This window comes from Polyodon spathula, chromosome 21 (assembly GCF_017654505.1).
Source record: "Polyodon spathula isolate WHYD16114869_AA chromosome 21, ASM1765450v1, whole genome shotgun sequence".
Taxonomy (NCBI): domain Eukaryota; kingdom Metazoa; phylum Chordata; class Actinopteri; order Acipenseriformes; family Polyodontidae; genus Polyodon; species Polyodon spathula.
In genome coordinates, this window is record NC_054554.1 from 6,620,118 (window position 1) to 6,636,594 (window position 16,477).

The following is a 16,477-nucleotide window of genomic DNA, read 5'->3' on the forward strand; positions in this document are numbered from 1 at the left end:
CTGTTTCTTCATAGTTCCTTAGGGGTAGATCAAAATACATTGTGCCACACTGTGACCTGCGATTATGATCTTTTCTCTTGCAGTTATAGCAAGACAGCACCTAAACATACCACCACATAAGCAAAAGACTTGAAATTTTTAAACACGCATGTATTCCGCGCACTAGAAAGAATGACAGCTGCCACACAGATTACGTAACGTAGACACTTTATTTTTTGATTGAATCTCCCCTTTAATGTTGAAATAATAATAACAAGGGTTTTTTTGTATGTGAGGCTAAAAGCCTCATATTTAGACTGTATCACACTGAAACATGGCTAAACTGACAAACCATGTCCCTTTGTTGCCTAGCAGTAGTTATCGGAAGACTGGCAGTCAGCAGTGTGGATCCAGATGGCAGACACAAGGTAGGCGGCACACCACAGCAAGGGGGGGCCGCTCTTCTTAATGAACATCCATGAATTATTCATGATAAGCGCACACACACACACACACACACACACACACACACACACACACACACACACAGGCTCTGTACAGACACTGTCAGATCCCTGTCAGGAACAGAAGGCCACACTGTTATATGTGTTGTTTTTTTGTTTTGTTTTGTTATGTGTCGTAACCAATACTAGGTGGAAACCCTTCCCTCCAGAAAACAAATCTGGATTGTCAATAAAAAAACCTATTCAACTGGAGTGCATGTAATTAGCCTCATATATAGTAAAAGTTGTTTGAACGGATGCCTGTTGTTGTTAAAAATGAAAATTCATATAGTGATACTCTCTGCCAAGATTCGCTCAAAGATCATTGTCTTTTTTAATAGTGGTAATTACCCTGAAATTAAACTGGAAAGTGTTACTACAATATAAACGCTATTTATAAAAAACTTCACTTTTAGTATGCCATTACATGGCTTGGTATCCAGAGGGTCAAAATTAATAAAAATTGTAATACATGGAAACTGCTGTTGGCTTACATACAGTAAAAGTTCAAATATCCCAATCAGTTACAATTTAATACCATCAGCCTACAGAAACCCCAGCAGAACCATTAGCATTACCTGTCATGGCAATTTGCATTTGGAACAATGGAGAAAAAATCTGTTCTACTCTTTCGCATTGAAACACAAGGCAAGTAACAGCTACAGTGCGGGAGATTCTACCATGAACCCATAGTATCTTTCCCTAATACAATCTTCCCAATAAGATTTGCCCAACTTTCCTGAGGGGCCATTCTAGTACAGTTTATTCTTTTATCTTTCTTCAAAGGGATTTTCACTGCTATGTTCTTGCCTAGCAGGAGGACTGCTACCCGCCCCCCCCGCCTGCTACTCACTGGCACTTCTTACAGACACCCCACTGGTGAGCATGTCTTCAGCAAGAAGCCTTCCCCCAATTACTGGAACTGCAGTACTGCGGGTGGGATGTGCAATCAATTCAATGTTATATAGAGTAGGGCTTATCTTCTTTCCTCTGCATGCAACTGAGGTTCCTGCACTGCTTGGAAAATGTCTCAACATTTGAATCGACAATCAATTATTTCCTAATTATTGTCTTTCTATTATTTAATGCATATTAAGATCTGGGGTGGGACTGATGGCTCCATGGTTGTTTTTATTTCTCCTCAAGATTACCCCTTTGATTAGATGTTTTTGGTGTTTTCTTAACGCTTAATAGAAACGTCTTCACAAGCCTTGTTAGATGTTACTTGCATTTAGACAACAAGAAATGAAGTCGCATCTTCTCTACCTCCCAATTTCTTTCTTCTACTTGTTAAAAAATAATGAAATAAATCCCAATTAAGCAGAGTTTTTTTTTTCTTTTCTAGGTTATATATTTTTGAAAGTTCATAGGAAATGAAAAAAAAGAAAGTTATTAAAATTCATGTGCACAGCTTGGCTTTGCAGCAGATGTTTGCATAATTAAAGAGGGAAAAAAAATTATGAAATTAATTTCAGGTTTAATGTAAATTTGTGTGATTGGCAGTGCTGTTTAATCACCAGTCACACACACACACACACACACACACACACAAAGGTAAAAACACACAAACGTGCACACAAGAAGACTATTATCCAGATACACACTCACACACACGCACACTGCAATGTAGTTTTTTATGTTAAGAAGAGGTGTACCTGAAACAACTGAGGAACAAACTAAAAGCCTCTTGATTGTTCGACAGATAAATACTGATACAGAGACATACAAAAACAAACACTTTCGCAGAGCTACAACCACACTGACAAATACCATCACTGTGCAAGGAAATATGAATCCACCTGCAGTGTGCTCACTGCCAGAGGAAAACACACACAAATAGACATACACTCACACAAGCTTGCACCAGCTGCTCAGGATGCAATTATGAAGAGGATGGGTACCCAGGGACCAGGCAGTTTTAAAATAAAACAGCACGAGTGAGATACATAATTCATACTCTGCCTGAACTGTGATCACAGGCCAGTTTCATCCAGCAGGGCATATGAAAATACATAGGGTTCAGAGTATGACATGCTCTGCCAAAACACATACAAGCAGCCCCGCTTCCCCTTAAACAGAGCCTGTTAAAGAGAACAGAATCGCGTGTACTAAAGGACCCTTGTTTTTAAGCTATATGTACATGCACACTATACTATATGAAATACTATCTACTTATAAAACTAGTAACACTATGGCATTGTTTTGTATCATTAGTATATTGAATACATGCTTGTACATAAACTTACATATTTGTGCCCCTTAGCAGGGGAATGGCTCATTGAAATTTCATCTCATTTACCAGATTACTATATATTATGATGCCATACTAAAATGTTGTATAGAATAATAACAGTGTTCTCTTTTATGGTATAGTGCAGTAATAATATAATATACTTTAGTAGTGCAGTTTAATCTTTTTATACTGTATCATGGTACGTTATTGTATCAGTGTGTGTGTTGTTGGGCAGAGAGGGTTTGGGCTCTGGTTTAATTGGCTGCTGTTCCTCCTCTAGGCAGGAGCACAGTAGCCCAGTCATGTGATCCCGTGTGTGAGACACTCCGCTAGCTCCCGTCAGACCTCTTCACGGTTGGCAGCTCTCTCACAGGCATTCATGACGGCGAAGCTTGCTCAAGCAAAATGGAGCGCCAAGAGACAGAACTGAGTGTGCTGGTTTGGAGAGGAGGAGAGAGATAGAGAGAGGAGGGGTTGAGGGGGGAGGGAGAGATAAGGAACAGGGAGGGGGAAGGAGGAGAAAGAGTGAGAGGGAAAAAGGGGGCCAAGAAAGTGGGGACAGAGTGAGGGAAACAGGATTGGGAAGAGGGTTTGAATTGGCAGGAAGAAGAGGGACTGGGACTAAAAGAAGGTAATGAGAGAGAAAAAGATGAGGAAAGCGTTAAATCCAGGTCCCCCTGGCAAGCTGCTCTTTAAGTTACCACTAGAACACGTTGCCTCACTAGTGCCATATCTCTTCAGTGAAACAAAACAAGCACTTTGTTTCTTTAAAGCTTGTCTCCCAGTCTGCTTTCGGCCTCTGAAAAAAAAAGGAAACAAATAAATCAAACTCAGCAGATGTAAATGATATCGCCCTGTGAACCAAACGAGTTTGTGTTGAGTGAACAGATGTCCCCTCCCCGCCTCCATGATAAACATCAGCTGATTTGGTTTACGCAGTCAGTACATTATGTCTCAGCCTCTCAGGTAAGCAGTAATAATCTGCACTCCAGCAGATAATTTCATGGGGTGGACCACCAATATTCACAGGTAAAACTCAACACACATAATACCATGCTGCCTGACCCACCTGGAATCGGAACTGCCAGTCTTAGCATCACTCTTTGCTTGTTACTGTGCAGTTAATTCAATCTCAGAGTGGAATGGCTCTATGAACACGCCTGAACCAAAAGACTAAACGAAAGAGTAAACTCATAAATAACCAGGTATATGCACCACTGCCACCTACTGGGCAATGCACAACCGTTCACTGAAATGAACGAACCTGCAGATAATGGTATCCAAATTAACAGGCAGCCGCCACCTCACCCTTGCCAAAAAATACTTGGTGTCAGTTTATTTTAAAGAATAAACTGCCAATTTTTGATAAATAGAGCAAAGTAAAGCCATCTCTTGAGCACTCTCAAAGTTATTTGTTTCTCAGAAACGTTCAAATGTAATTTGAAATGCGTTTTTTACATTCTGTTTTTTGAGTTTAATACTGAGTTCTGATCATTCTTCTCTAAATTTGTTTTCACCTGGCTTTGGATTTCCTTTGAGTTTGCCTCCTGTTCTCGCTGTTAATATTAATGTAGGGTGCAGTGGGGCTGGCAGAGGTGCTATGAGTGGAGTGAGGAAGGGTGCTTTGTCCTGGCACGCATCAATTTAGCATGATTGCAAAACAACATACAAAAGAAAAGGGCAATGTTAAAATCAATTACAGTGGCATTTGAAACTACTTACTTCTAAATGCTTGGCCCACAGTTCTAAGTACTGTATGTATGAGTACCCAATCAGTGTCTTTTCTGTTTGTGTATTCGTTCCAAATCCTTGGGATTATTTCCACCAAGAAACAAAAGCCACCCCCTGGCCTTTGAAAGCCAGCATCAGTGAGACTTGGCCTCTTCAGCAAGACTCCTGACAATATTACTGAACAACCGCTGTTTGATTTCTGTGCTTTTATCGGATGCGCTCAGCTTCCGAGCTCATTAAAACACACCCATTATCCCGACATTTGCACGCATCACATGCAAAACTAATTTACTTGTAAGAAATTAAAAGTTCATTTTAATTGAGCTCGCGCTGCAGTATGCAAATCAGGAGTACATAATGTACAATGATGCAGAGACAAAGCTGGAGGAGCATTTAACCCCTTCCTGGACCTAATGAGAGAGAAATAAGACAGCCAGGCGGCTTCACAAGAATACACTGCAGTGAGATTAAATAGCATAACTGCAGTACTGATTCAATCCAACTGAAGTACATTGGAATTCCCATATCATAATCACTGAAGGCTACTGTGGTTCTGTGCGTACTATAAGAACTTTTTTTTTTTTTTTTCAATCCAGGTAAAATAACATGTTTGGTCTGATTTATTTAACCAGGATGTCATTTTCAATGGGTCCTACAACGAAGCAAACATGTTCAACTTTGAAAGGGCATCACAAATATATAATACAGAGGGATATGTACACTATGTTCTTCTTCTTAATTCATCATATTGAGACCACTTGATTGTAGAGAATTTCAAGGGGGCCACATACCCAAAACTGTGTGTGATTCAGTTCTCATAAGTCTCGCTAACACAAGAACATTTTAATTGAGACCATTTCACGGGGTTGACCAGATGGGTATCTAAGATTAATAAAGATAATATAATACAAAGAAAGACGCCTAAGATAATAATATTTGTCTTCATTCATCATATGTATGGCTGTATGTATAGAGTATATGTAATTACCTCATTGCCAGTCTTTAAAAGTATCATTGCCAACTTAAGAGCCATCATGTATCTTCTACAGCACTATTGGCATGGACCTCAATGGGATAAACAAGTCTACTGGCATAGGCCTACAAAGTTACTGTATCCCAGATCCAAATTCATTTTGCCAATAGCTTAATTAATAAAAGGCATGGAGCAGATACATTAGTGACTTTTGCAGTTGGTTCAATTCCTGCATTACTGCTCTGGAATATTGGTGAGGGTAATTTGAGGGGAAGATGAGTTTCATCAAGCTTTCAGGGGATTTTGAAATGGTTGATAGTTCAGAGCATGTTGATGTTAGTGTTGAATACATCTCGGACTGCAGATGATGTCACTAACAGAATAAAGGGATGACCTTAATATTGAAGGGGACACTACTGGCTCTCAATAGGAGGCTGTAAAAAGTTAATTTTTTTTACTGACGTTACCTTAAAGCAAGGTTCATCTGCAATTGTTTCAATTTGTATGCTTGACTTGATGCTTTGTTCGAATTTCCATTTGAAATTATGATATGTACAACCTTACATGCAAGGTGGGCCGAATGGCCTTCTTTCGTTTGATAATCTTTCATATGTTCTTATGTTCTTATTTGTTTTGTACTGATGTCGCAGCGTCTGAGGCATTTGGAAAAAAGTCGATTCCCTTCAGTTTGTTTCTACTGAAATTTTTGAAAGAAACAAGAAAATATACAATACGTGATTTCTCTTCAGCAGATTGAGCTCCCAGCTCGATTAAACACATGCCTAATGCATGTCAAAAATATTCTGTCCCCTTTGCTAAATTCAAATGCAAATGTCATTTTATTATTATTTTTTTTTTATCCAATTTTTCTTTTTGTCTTGAAATTAGCGAGGTAGAGTGCTCGGGAGGCTAATTATGTATTCAAATGAAAGATCCTCGTTAATGCTGCACTAGGGAGACTCGAAATGATTGGGAGAAGATGATGAAATTGAAATGAGTGCGCTGGTGTTGTTGGAGGTGCATCTGGAATCACTCAAGCATGTCCCAGCAGATGTCACCTCTTGGGAAGGGGGGGGGGGTGCTGCATACCTCCAGATATAAAGGGGAGGTGGTGGGGCAGGATTATATTTTGACAGAGAAGACAAAGGGAAAAAAATCACACAATAGCCGTGGAAAATAATTAAACATAAGATAACAATCAGGTAAAGGGAGTGCCGTAATTGTGCTGCCAATGAAGAAGCTATAAAGCATTTGATTAGAATTTGAACTCATGGCAGGCCTCCCCTAGATGGCAGAGTAACTATAATTCACTGAGTGAGTTGTCTTTGAACTATGTTACCTCACCTATGTTATTATCACGTAATAAGTGTCTTGCTCCATGAACCTTTAAGCATTATAGCAGTATAATATTGATTGTCACATCAGCCACTATAAAGGAAACTCCACTCTCAAACTGTTAACACAGTACATATGCTCTATTCCAACAGGAGCACACATATCAAGACACTGAAAAGGGGAATGTAAATTTCAAATAGTGGGCAACAATGCTGCCCTGTAACTTCTGCAAAGGTAGGGCACAATGAACTTTTCAGTAGTTCCTACATTGTGTCTGCTGGCTTCCTCTCCCAGGGCTCGTTCTCTGACTTTCTCTTTTTTTCTCGTTCTCTTCCCCTCCTCTTTCTCACTGTGCACGTTTCACTCCCTCTCTTCCTCTCTCCTCTCTCCTCTCCCCATCTTTTCTCTCACCTCTCGACTTGCTCTCCCTCAGGGCTAGCAGAGCTGGAGGATAAATATGTAGACAAGTGTTCTTTATGGTAATGACACTCACTCACTGCAATAAACAAAAAGTTAACCCATAAATAACAAGAGAGAATCTCAAAATTCCACTGTTCATACACTAGAAGCCTCATAAACACTCCATATTTAATAAACACATTTAAAAATTCACCTGAAGTTCGCTCGGCTTGCAGCTTGTGTTACAGGCAGGCAGCACATTATAATTGGTTTAAGGAATATGATTTGAGCTGGTTAATAAACAATGCCTGTCTGGGGTGTTTAGAAGAGCGGAGATATTCATATACTGTTGAGAAGTCCTCTGAGCAGTAAGCTGTAAATGATTAAACTGGCTTCAGTCTTACGGTTCTGTGAATATAGATTAAGTAAAAACAGAGATATGGATAGCATACTAGATTTTAAGGCCGTATCCTAATTTGTTTTATAATATTATTACGTTGAAGTGAATGTATGGATATAATGCACATATAATTGAAAATCCCACCTGATTCTGAAGACTTGAACCATTACAGAACCATATTTATTTGGTTCTGAAAGAATATATAATTTGCAAGTGGTTCAACAGACCGATTCTAGATTCTCAACGCTGCAGGATGGGTAGGGTGTGTTGTTTGCTGGTGGATTGTCAGAGTGAGACAGAGAGGTAGAAGCTGCTCTGGCATTCTAGCTGCGTGTTGCTTTTTTGTTGTGAGTTTTTTTTTTTTGGTTGCTTTGACAGAGATGCATGGTGTTTCTAATTTGGCATGCAGACATTAATTCCAGCACAGCTGCTGTTTCCTCTCTCTCCCTCAAGGCATCTCTCTAATGTGCAGCTTCAGAGCCGCACTGCAAATTAACACCATTTGTTCTGCAAAGCATGCCTTCTTCTCAACACTACATGCATATTTTATTACTTGATGTTCGTCTAAGCCTGAACGAAAAAAATGATAAAAAGAGTTTTTTTTTTTTTTTAAATGGCTCAGCTGAAAATTGAAAGTCAGCCAGTTACACGATCTGAAACCTAATTTATATCTCCTTTGGTACAGATGTGTGTTTTACATTTGCATTTGTATATTAATGCACACCCCTGCCTCCCCTTCATCCTTTGTAGCCTATAGCTTTAGTATATATCTTTATGTATACAACAGTAAAGACCACTAGCTCCTGACACAATAAAATCCCATCGTGAACTGTAATACCAATTATTAGCAGGGTGTCCACCTTTTCAAGACTTTTCAATACTGGCAATGCTGACCCCTGCAGGTGAGACAATGCTTTGCAATATATGTTCTATTAACTGCCCGTGCTAGCGGTTAAGGTGCTCGCTGGATCTGAATCAGCAGCCATGGCATCGAAAGGGTTTAGACTTGGCAGCGAACCCGCCGTGGCGGATGGAGATGCCTGTGTTTGGAACGATGCCGACAAAGCTGCTGAACCGCACTGATTACATGATGTCACCGTTACTGCGATCAGCTGCTGGCTTGGACTCCATTCAAACTCCTCTCCTCTGAGTCTGGAGCGAGGCGCACATCTCCGTGTTCCATACAGCACAGCACGCAGCTGTGACATTTGAACATCTTTTTAAATAACAATCTTACCATTCCGTGATGGTTGACACCAGACTGGATGACATAAGAGGTTCCCCATTTTTAACGCCTCCCCTTGAGTTTCTGTCTGTATCTATTAATAAATCAAATGTCAAATTTCCTCTCATCGTTTTAGCGACCCCTACTGGTCAGGTGCTCTACAAGGCCAGGCAGAGGGTTCCCAGGCTGGGCATTTTTCTCCAGGGTTCAGTAACTTGGTAAAATCCCTATAGGTTCAGCAGACATCAGGAACGGAGGTTATGAGTTGTTCTTCAGAATTCCTGAACGCTAATTGGGTTACAGCAGTGGCATTCAAATTGGGCATTTCAAATTGGGTAGAATTCCAGAGGTTAAATAGGGGATTAAACGTTTGCTAAGGTACGCTAATGATGCAGTATACCGTGTCTTTTCCCCATGCATTTATTTTGCGGTTTTATTGAAAATAGTTACACAGGATTCTTGCTGCTTTCAACCACTGAGAAAACACCAGGGAGGTTTCTTAAGGTTAGAATGCTGCATTTTTGGTTTCTTTTTTGATAATCAAGAAAATCTGTCTGTTTACTATAAATCTTAAATCCCAAGTTATTTTGTTTTGCAAGTCATTTTTCACACAGCTGCTGCCATATGCTTCATATCAGATGAAATCTGTTCTGTTTCAAATGCATGTTAACTCAGAGCAGAGGGGGATATCGAACGATATTGGGATTTTATATATTTAAAAAGAAAGCTCAGCGCTACAACACACTTTGTCTTATATAAAAAACAAGCAAGTATGCAAGAATGGTAAAAATACTGCAGTACTTAAATGAATTATAGCAATGCTTTTTAAATGAAAATATGATGAACTAATGTTAAATTCTATTAAATTATTTCACTGAAGCATTGTGCATTGTGTTAGTGTTTGTTTATGATAATGCTGATAACGTTCATGATTAAGTCATGTTAGGGCTATCAATCAGTGTGAAATGGATAATCTTTTTTAATTGTAATTACTAAGTAGTAACTGTGCAATTACACTGTTAATAACTCAACTGCAGTTGTAATAACTAAAGCCAACACACAAGAAAGAGCTATCATAGTTAGACAGCTTTAAAACCATTTCTCACATCTTATTAGCATTAACTGCCCCTTCATTATGTTGTAGATCTTGTTTTTTCTTAATAGTTTTTTTTCCTTATTTCAGTTGTGAAAGGAGCATTTCCAAAAAAAAAAAAAAAACTAATCAAAGTGTATTTATTTTATTTTTCACATGTAGTGAGAGACCATGAAAGAAGATGGAATGAATCAATACCTTGAAAAGCCACCTCTGTACCTGGATCTAAAGTTGAGCCTATCTATTGTGTAGCATTGTGTGGCGATCATTACTTCGCTAGTAAGAAACTAGATTAAAACTCAGACTTTTAAAGCTGAAATGCTGCTGCCTGGTGCCCCCTGGCCCTCTTGTTCTTTAAAAACACACTACCTGTGAAAGGATCCCTGACTTTTTTTGCACCCCTATCTGTTATTTGTGGTGACAGCTATGAAGCACAGTCTCAGAGCAGCAGCCCAGGGATCCAGTCACCTGACACCTACTTATTAAAGCGCTCTGAATCACCTTTAATTACCTCAAAGCTATGAGAAATCAGAAGTCATAGACTTAAACTAAAGCCAATTAGGTATTCTCCAGGAATCCAGCCTTTCATTGCCTCCCGGGTCTCCAGTAATAAATCCAGACACGTTGCTTTGCTCACATTACAGAACACATACAGACAGCAGATTGGCTGGCAAATACAAGAAATGAAGCGTCCTAAAAAACAAACAAAATAAAACTATTCTAGAGATAATAATCAAAAGGTATTGTACCAGACAAAACAGTGCGATGCATTGTTGCTAACTTCAACTCACTGTTGCTCTATAACTGCTCCTGCTGCACAGCCTGGCTCTTTTGTGCAGTGGTTAAGGTGTCTACTCGTGCTGTGTGTAGTCGCTGGTTCATGCCCACCCTGTTAAGCCAGGTCCTCACTGAACCGATTCTACCCATCACTGAAAGCAACCCTGTTGGGTGAAACATGTTGTGCCATTTGGAGAGGGCAATGTGTGTAGAAGAGAATTATCAAGGCTAGCTGATAAAGTAAATAAATCAATAAATGAATGAGTGAATGAATAAATAAGCAGGAGTCTGCCGATGAATATTGCATTAGCTCGTGAGTAGGGCTTTGTGCGTTTGAAACATCTGGCTCAGTCTAGAGGGAGTTGCAACAGGAAAAAAAAAGTGTGTATCTATATGATTGTTTTAACAGCCATGTTTCTGGGGATAAAATGACGAACAACATGAAGAAAAATGGAAACAGTGTGGCAGAGAAAGGGTTTAGGGTTGCTAGCTGAACTAGTTTATGAGATATTTAGGTGCAGAGGTGGTGAATTTGCAAGATCATACACAGGGATTGCTAAATGATCCCACCCACTATGTCCTGCCTTAGTAATCAATGGATAACATTTGGGGTACCCCTGCACTCATGGGATGCTAATTGGGGTTAAGGGTAATCTTATTTGTCTCCCAACAATTAAGTAAAGTTTGATGAATACCAAACTTCTGCAATTTCTTGACTATGGACTGTTATATTTAGTTATTAGCGAACCTCTTTTGTGTATAAGCAAGGAAACATTGAAAACACTGAGAAGAACACAAGCAGCCAGGATTGAATGTATTTTATACTGAATGGCTTGAATATGATTATTCTTTATTAGCTTGCTCAAGATGGGGTTTTGAAATACCTAAAACACAGCACAATAGAGCACTGATAAAAATCTGCTCACACTAAAAAAAAGCCTTTGTCTATTAAATTATTTTTTGTGTGTTTTAGAGGAAAGAAATACAAGGGCAGTTTGTTTTGTTGTATTAGATATGTATACATATATTATATATATATATATAATATATATATATATATATATATCTATATTGAAGTCGAAGATAAGTATATATATATATATACTGTGATGCGATATGATACGTACACTTGTACTATGCATGTGAAGGTTACTGTTTGCGGCAATAATTCAGTTTCTAAATTCAGTTAAATGTGTTTCAGATTATGGACTACCAGTAATGCAGCAAACTCTGTATTCAAATCATATTTTTTTTTAAGCTGTAGCCTCTTATGAGGAAGTTCAAGTGTTGCTGTGCTATTGCCCAAGATGTCCTCAGTACAGTGCAGTATGTGTAGTGGTTAATCTTGTGAGCAGGTCAGCCTCCCCTCCTCCCTCCCCCTGTCCTCTCTGTGGGGCAGTAAGACCACAGGTGATACCGACACTCCAAATTGAATTTAATAAAGAGGCTTCCTCGATGCCTCTTAATTGCATTCACAAGCGCAGGCAGTCCACTTTCTGCTGCTGGGAGCAGGCTTCAGACAAGAGCTTGCTGCTGCTGCTGCAGAATCTGTCTTTCGATCCTGAATCTCAAGCAGGGGGTTTGATCAAGCAATAATACATGCCATGGAGGGAATAACCTGAGGTTTGTGTCAGATTGCATCAGTAGTAATCATGAGTTAAAGGACACATGCAATTTTAATACTGTGATTTTACATATTTCATTATTACATGTAGCAATTTAAATTGAAAAATAAGCAAAGTTACCATAAAACATAGTAGAACAATGTAAATGAATAACATGGAAAAAGTATGGTGCTGTTCAAACTAATCATAGTAAACTTTAATAAGCCTACTCTTAAACAACTTTTGCTTTATTTGTCATGCATAACAGTCCTTCTTTAGAATATACTTGATTAGGCTTCTTTTAAAATGTTTTCTATACACTGGAAAACTTTATCCAAACCGATTCAGGGACATGAAGCAATTCTGGATAATGGGATCTTATCCCCATTTGGTTGGTGGAAAACATTGCAGGACATTCCAGTTTGGATATGAGGGACAAGATCACATATATGCAGTTGAGAACAAAACTATGTACCATAGAGCAATGAAACTGGGCAGATATCAACAGAAGACCATGGGGAGAAAGGAGGGGTATGGTTGGTACTTTGTGTCTCTTCTTCATGGTCTATGGTTCATATGTGTACTATAGCTTCATGTAGAAATCATTGTGATTATGGGATCAATCATAATTGGAAATAGCCTTATTGTCATATTTTCTGAGTTCTTGGACTTGCTAATGTGTTAACTAAATGAAAACTCGCCCGCAGAGATAGAGAGTGTGTGTGTGTGTGTGTGTCTGTGTGTGTGTGTGTGTGTGTGTGTGAGTCTGCAGCTCCTAGCTCTTGTGATTAAATCAGCAATTCAGATACATTGTTGGTCTGTATTCACAGCAGACAAAATGAGAAAATTAAAAGAAGGAGCTGACAGAGAGCCATATGCTCCAAGTCTCTGCAACAGGGGAAAAAAAACCCTCCAAGATTAATTGATAATAGCTGTCTTCTCCACCAACTCGAGATTCACTTATTTATGCTGCTGGAATTTAAACAGACAGCATCGTTATTTTAAGAAGAAAATCAGGTAATAAATAAAAATACATCAACACTACCCTTTATTGTATGATCACACACACAGGCATGCACATATGCAAGATAACCATGTGATGTGCTTGTACGCGAGGCTATTTGAGAAAATATCACAATCACAATATAGAAGAAATCCACCAGTAATGTTTTAATATGGTCCTCTATCGGTTTTACTATCACAGCTTTCTGTACAATGCCACCATATAGCACAGCATATTGTTAAATAAGCATATCAGCTCCTTACATTTGCACTTATCTTTAGTCATGGCAGATACAGCTGAATTGGCTTTTTGAAACTAAAGGAGTAACTTCATTTTCACAGAAAACAGTGGATACTCAAGTATAAGCCCATGTGCCAATTTGCACAAAAGAAATATATAGAAAGTCTGCAGTTATTTACCATAATTATTCCATGCTTATATTATGCATTTGCCATGCTTTACACAAACTTACATTATTGTGCTTTACCTGTGATGCACCTGTGCTGGCCCTGCTGGCACAAAGTGAATAATCTAAATTAAACTGACTGGGATAGTATAGCAAGTTTTTTTTTTTTTTTTTTTTTTTTACCATGCTTTAGCACACTTTAGAGTGCGTTACCATGTTTCCTCTCTGCTTTACTGAACTTTGCAATGCGTTTGATCCTGCAGTGAACTTATTAGGACAAGTTCACTCATTCATATACACATAGCAGATAAAGTTTGATTAATATCTTACCAGGTAGAACTATTTAATGATATTTAAAAGTATCTGTTCATAATAATTGCAAAGCTATATAATTGTCAGGCAAGTGGGCAAGTGACATGATACCTGAATATATATATATATATATATATATATATATATAGAGAGAGAGAGAGAGAGAGAGAGAGAGAGAGAGAGAGAGAGAGAGAGAGAGAGAGAGAGAGAGGAAAAAAGAGAGAGAGGCGCTGTGGATTTATAGTAAACTAAAGCAGTGAACTGTACAGCCTCTCAAAAGTTTGCTTTCCTAATTGGTGAAGATCGAGTTCCTCTCTTCACCTCCTAGCAGGATTGTCAGGGAGCGGGTGCTCTTGGGAAATCAGTGGCATGCAGCACATAAACAGATTCATCATCAGTGCTGACAGCCGGCGCGATGCATAAAGATGAGAGTAATTGTGGAGAGGAGAAGAGGGAATATTCCTCCCGGACAGGCAGGCAGACAGCTCCTCCATATTACACTGAAGAGACCAGTCCACTCCACTCAGAGCATGTGCAGGACTGGGCCCGACCTTGCCTGAGACACTTGCTGCCTGCCTTCTCCTCCTGGACCGGGTTTGAAGCCAGGCAGGGTAGGAACAGGAGGAATGAGGTCAGTTGGTCTCAACCTGGTCATTGCGATGAAAGCAAAACTACCTCCACAACCAGCACTTAAACTCAAAAGCAGCACAAAGGGATTCACAGATAAATATAAATGGACTGACAGATAAGATAGATAGATAGACAGATAGAGACAAACAGATAGAAAAGCTGATAGATAGATATATAGATAGACTGTATTCCTTGTTTTACATACATTTTTATAAAGTTTTTCCACCCCCCTCTCCTCTCTACCCCAAGTGAGATTCTTTAATGAGTAATTTTCACAGAAATGCATCGTGGACCCCAGGCTGCTACAGCACAATGCTGCTGCCGACCTGACAGGCTGTAATTACATCTCATTGAGCCAAAGAGGGTTGTGAGGTGCCCTGAATACAGAGAAGGGGCCTTATTAGCAATGCAAAAAACAAAAACAACTCAGAAGTTCATTTCACATGGCCCCAACATTGCCACAGAGATACCATTATCTACAATGCTTCAGTGTGCTAAGAGGCTGACCACCCTACTAGTAAAAGTCAGGCCAGTAAAATGGGTTTAATGGCTGATTCCAGAAATATTTCACTTTCTTGCTGATTGCAAGTCCCCACAGGCACAGCTGTGATGTGTTGCCCAAAAGTAATGAGAGCTATTAGCAGACTGAAGGTCAACAGTCAGTTGCGATCTTGATGCGCTGCTATTTATATGGAGCTGGGCACAGGTTTACTGTCCATATCAGATCTCTCTTAAATAAATATCCATAGATGTACAGTTTAGATTGATTTTAAATATATCCTAAACATTGACCATATACAATTGCCAATAATATATATAATCTCTCAAGCTTTGCCAAGTAAAGGAAGATGTACAGAAAAAAATTATAATACAGATCATTTTTGGAGCAACAGAACCCGGAAGTACTCAGAACTCAGAAAAATTTCAAAGATCATAACACAGTAAAGGAAATTTACAAAGGAATTCAAATGAAAGTATTCCCAATCTAGATGTGAGCAAGTTCTATAGAGAGGAAACCCAGAGCACCTCCTTCACCATTCAAAGGCTTACAGCAACAATGAAGCGCCAGCATAAAGCCCATGCAGCTGCATAAGTGTCACCATGGCTAAAGTTAAGTGCAAATGGGGGCTGAGATGTATATGAATATGTTGTACTCATTGTATGCGCTTGCACCCTTAGTGATGTTTAAAGAAGGAACTGAATTGAATCATTGTTTTCTGCATTGTCAAAGAGAATGCAGGTGCTGTCAATCTGTCACTCAAAAACCAGCAAAGAGCACAAACAAATAAATACCAGTAACTTCCACAAGCCTTACACTTCTGAGCTGCAGCAGAGTGCAAATGAGCCCCCCAAAGAACAGCATTATAATGAAGTTTCCGCCTGACCACTTTCTCCCAAACTGTACATATAATTAAAGAGCAGCTCAAGGCTTCTACACAGCAGAGCCTTTCCTGCCTGTGGCGAGGCGTGAATTGGACAGGTTCTGCAGCGAGCAGGGCAGCGTACTGTCAGAAACAGCAGCACAAACTCCATCTGCATTTCAAATGCTCTGTTTAGCTTTTTTTTTTTTTGTAAAATGTTTCAGGGAAATATGCTGACATGCACATTTCTAATACAGTGACAGTTCGTGCTCAGTTGTTTAATAAATCAATACAACATTGTTTTGTCCAAACTAAAGTGGCCAAAGCCTCAGTATTTACTGTTTATGAAAATAGCACAAACCAGTACATTAATCTGAGTAAGCAATAATATTCAGATAACATCTCAGCTTCAGTGTAAATATCAATTATCTTTAAAAGCTAGTACACTTTTGTTGTCTATAATCTGTCTTTCTATAAGAGCTAATAATACTCTTAACTCAGCAAATATAATAA